Consider the following 4,781-nt stretch of genomic DNA (forward strand, 5'->3'; position numbering starts at 1 on the left):
TCCTGGTAAAGTACCTTCACCCATCAGCAAGTTAATAATTCTTCTGCAGAGCTGCTTTGTACCCATCCGTCTGAAAACCTTAAGGATAAAAAAAGGCTGCAGTCCACTGTGGGAAAGGGGAAGATTTTGACTTTGCTTTGTCAGATTTATTTCTAGGCTCATGACTTCACAAGAAAAAAATCCATAGAAATTGCATCATTCTGATTCCCATCACACCCTTTTCTTCTTTTTCTGTCTTGATCTTATAGGCTGCTATTTTAAAAACTGTTTGCAGTTGAAAATAATGCTGTGCAGCACTGAGAGGGCTGGAATTCTGCCTTTCCCGAGGGAAAGCACTTGCCCTCCCATCCCTGTGGGATGGGACAGCATTCAGCCACGTGTCTCTGAGCAGCTCTTCTGCCTCCTGCTCATTGCTCCCTTTGCTCGGTCTCCTTCCTCATGCTCTCTGGACAAGGTAATTCACAACCAGAGCAGGGTAATGTGCCTCTAAAGACACTGGTGTATCCGTGTGCAGGGTCTTTAAAGAGCTGGGGTATATGGGAGCGTGGTGGTTAAAGGCTGATGTGTGCATTAAGTTGTTGTGGTCTATTTTTAGCAGTTGTGGTCACTGTGTATTACAACACGAAGTCACCTCTCAATTTATAGTCACAAAAAAGCAAATACAAAAAATATATTAATCAGACCTGTAGACTGGCCAAGAAGGAATTTTGTCTCAGTATTTATAAGACAAACAAACATTAGCAACCATACGAATGTCTTTGTTTTAGAGAGAACCTCCTCTGCTGCCGACCCCTTGGCTGTGCAGTAGAAGTCCCAGTGTTCGTGCTGTGAGTATCTGTCACCGAGACCTGGTGTTCTTTAGAACGGTGCCACAAAGCTATGATGCCCATTAGTAAGTAGGAGGCCAGGTTTTGCACTTAGTGTTTGAGGCCTGACCCTTTTTTTGACTTAAATAATCGTTACTGTAGTGTACCTGTGCTGAGATGAGCTCCCTGAGCATAGCTGCTCCTGATTTGCATCAGTGAGAATCAGAAGAGCACCAGGCTGCTCATGCTCTCTTGTCTTGTCTGGTTTGAAAAAAAAGCCCAAATCTGCATATTCCTCTGGCTAGTGGAGTGCTGGGGTTTCTCATCTCACACAGTCGGCTTTGTTGGCTTTGCACTGTGCTCTGAATGTAGAGGAGCCTTTTTTTCACGTTTGCTATCTGATTTCATGTTTTCTCGTGCCCAGTCAGTCTGACTGCCTTTGCTTTTCTCAAAATGGCTCCAATAACCCTTTTTGCCATCTCAGAGGAAAGGCACAATTGCATTATTGTACTGTGTGAATGCATTTTCTCATACGTGTAGCTGAAAGGGATATTATTTAAATATCTTAAGCATTCTCCTAATTGGAGTAATGACATGCCAGGAATGGGAGAGTGAGTAGAATTTACATTCAGACTCCTGAATTTTAGTGAATGAGTAATCAAAGCTCCATCACTTCCTGCACGGTTAAATATTTTTTTTAAGTGAATGGTAAAAACACCATTTGACCGCATTAAAACAAACAAATAAACCAAAAGCCCACAATGGTTATTTGTGGTGATCTTCAGATCACGTGAAACTTCTACTGAGCCCTTTGTGAAGGAGAAGCTGACTTGAGGTGCTGAGGGCCAGCCAGTGCCTGCTTCTGAACCAGCCATCCTGCTTCAGCTCACCTTGTGCTACCCTGGGCTGGGCATCAGTGCCAGCACTCGACATCCCATACTTGGTGGCAGATCAGGGGGATGATTTGCAATAAAAAATAACCTGGTAAGAAATGTTTCCTTGTTTCTGTGTGTGCATGCTCAAGAGTGGGCTCGATTTCACTGTGTGGAAAAGCTGTACCAAGTTCAGCACTGGAGTGAAGGCAGGCAGCAGCAAGGGCTGAAATGGAGCATCCCTGGGAGCCAGGAGGGAAAATAACACTCACTGATATTGCTGCCCACTATGTTGTCTTCTGAAGCCACTGCCTTAGACCAAAGCAGCTCAGTTAGTGCCTGGAGTCTGGTTCTTAGTGAGGCTAAGTAGTGTTCCTACTATTTACATCTTTTTGCTTACAGCTTTATTCTCAGCAACAGGTTAGTCATTCCCTTGGTAAGTTTATTGCTATAAATTCAATTATATGCAGTTATTCAAAAGTCAGTGTGTCATGCTTTAATTTAATCACTTTTTTAAATAAAAAACCCTAATCTTTTATCATCATAGTCGCTATAATTACATCAACACTTTTCATCATTTAACTAAAAAAGCCTTTAAGAAGTTCTAAGCAATTAAGTTTTGTTACCATGACTCTCCTTTGCATCCTCCACTACTATGCTTTCCTTTTCATTATTTGTTTCCTGCAAAGTGTTTCTATAATTAATTTCATTGGGTTTGACCTGAAGCCTATGGAGGTGAATGCTGGGACTTTCATCGTTCTGAACAGGCTGCAGATCAGACAGTCCATGACTGCTTGAGGAGGCAAGGATGAAGGACTTGAAGTGAAAAAAATGAAAACCCACCTGGTTTGCTGTGTGTTTTTAGTGTTTTTTGTTTGTTTGTTTGTTTGTTTTGAAAGCTTCATCAAACTAATGGTATTGCTGCAGAGGTGCAAACTTGTGTAGGCACAGCCCTGGAAAGCAGAAGTTTACACTATATTTCCTGTAAGGGTACTATGTCAACCACAGAGCACACTGCTCTGTGTTCCACTCAGACACCCTCCAAGACATTACGAAAGACAAATGGGAGGTTTGTGGCAGAACTGGGACTAAAAGCTAGATAATGTGAGTGCAACCTTTGTGTCTGACCCCAACCCCACTCGCAGCTCTGCCTCTCGTTCCACTGAAGCACACATTTATCTGTACGACTACAGTATTCTGCAATCATTTCTTTGTCTGACAGTGTTACAGGAGGGATGACATTGATCTTAAAAGAAGGGCTGACTCTTCGGTGTCTTTATCAGCCCTGGTGCTGTTTGCTCCAGCAGCAGTGGTTATGGACTCTGCCACTGACAGCAAGGAATAAATCCCTCCAGTGTTTCCCTGATAAGATGACTCTTTGTAACAGATCACGCAAACATATCTCACAGGGCTCAAAGTTTCCTAATCTTCCTGCATTCCTCTTTTCAGCATTATTGGATGCTCTGCAATGTCCAGCCTGGGAAGAGAGGCTTGAACGGAAGGGACTTTTGCTGCCCACTTTATATGGTGCTGTTAGAAAGCAGCCATTGTGATTTGTGACTGCGTGTAGCAAAAACATACAAAGAGCTGCACTTGTTCCCAGCAGCACAAATACACATGGGTTACCATGAGATGAAAAGCACTTAGCAGTGCACCCTGAAGTCAGCAGTTCTGGACAGAGACACGGGCTGATCTCAGCATGTTTCCTTCATAGCAAAACCACATTGTTGTCTTCGGACTGTTTCCAACTCAGGAAAACAAATGAGCATTAACAATCCAGAAGTTTTTAAAACTTTAAAGCTCAAAAAATGTGCAAAAAACCTATCGTTAGCAATGACGATAAGTTTTAAAGCTCTTCTTGAAGCTTCTCAAACACTTGAAATTCCTCCTCCCAATCTAAACTCAGATTCATGCTGTTATTTATGCTGTATCTATTGTTCCTTACAATTTGGCCACTTGCTGGCCCTTTCTCAGGCACTGCACAAACTGGTGACAAACACAGTATCCTTTGTGCCAAACAGGAAAAAGGTAATGTTTTCAGATAGGATGATAATGATAACAGTGGGGAGAAGCACTTTGGACTTTTCCTAGAGGCTTTGCCGATCCTCCTTACCTTCAGTTTGTGCTTTCTTTATGCCCTAGGAAAAAAATATGAGGAGAAAGGCAGCTGAGCTATGTGCCCAGCAGGAATACAGAAGGTGATATGACAAGTTCTTCGGCTGTCCAGCAAGAGTAAATTTGTAGTGCAGTCTAACATGCTGTCTGAAGCATTTCCTTAGTCCAGCTCCTAAACACTATCTAATTCTCATCTCCCAGAATAGGAATGTTAAGTGGCTTGACTTCTACAGCTGGTTAGTAATAGAGGCAGGAGTCTGTAGGCACCATTCAGATCTTTCTCTGTAAAATCAGTTTTTTCTTTAACTAAGCCTTCAGTGGTCTAAAGAAAGTATCTAATTTAAACCGTCTCATCCTGTATAAGGTAAGGCACGTAAGTAGAAGAGCAGCTGGGATCACACAGATAAGCTGTGGTCCAACATGCAAAGTACAACGCTTGCAGTATTTCCTGGAGTGAAATGTCTTGTTAAAGCAATCTTCAGGTAAGGCACTCTGGGACAACCATCCCAAAAACAACAAAGTTGGGAGTGCAAGTTCCCAGGCCAGGGCACGGTGTGACAGCAGTGCTGAACACTAGCAAAGTGCCTGAGGCCTGACAGCACACCCAGAAAAAGAGAAAACCCTAAGGGAAAGAAAGCAAAACAGCCCAAAAATAAATGTGAGCCCTCCAAGAGCTCCCTTATGTGGGCTGGTATCTACCAGCTTGTGCTTTGGTTTCAAGGGCTCTTGTGGGCACCTGGGGCTGAGAAAGCCCTTCTCACCACCGTCTCTGACCTCTCCTGTAGTCCCACAAGACCAGAAATGCTGTGTTGGCCTTGGACAAGAAGGAGCCTCTGGCATCAGCAGTGCAAATTGCCTTGTGCTCCTGGCTCTGATCCCATCTCTAGGCATGAGCAGGTGCCTCACTGCACCAGTACCTTTCCAGGCTCACGTCTCTCCTCCCTGGATTTCCTGTAGGCTGTTTGCAGAGCTGAGGGCTCCATGATGA

The 4,781-nt window shown here is 43.6% G+C and overlaps 1 long non-coding RNA gene across 1 annotated transcript; it reads left to right on the plus strand.

Annotated features, from left to right (window-relative positions):
- The first annotated feature begins 393 nt into the window (after positions 1 to 393).
- LOC146544240 (uncharacterized) lies at positions 394 to 1,785 on the plus strand. Its single transcript, XR_014883410.1, has 3 exons — positions 394 to 454; positions 768 to 827; positions 1,592 to 1,785. It is a non-coding gene; the product is annotated as an uncharacterized LOC146544240 (long non-coding RNA).
- Positions 1,786 to 4,781: the final 2,996 nt, after the last annotated feature.

This window comes from Meleagris gallopavo, chromosome 5, assembly GCF_905368555.1.
Source record: "Meleagris gallopavo chromosome 5, MGAL_WU_HG_1.1, whole genome shotgun sequence".
In the NCBI taxonomy this organism is placed as follows: domain Eukaryota; kingdom Metazoa; phylum Chordata; class Aves; order Galliformes; family Phasianidae; genus Meleagris; species Meleagris gallopavo.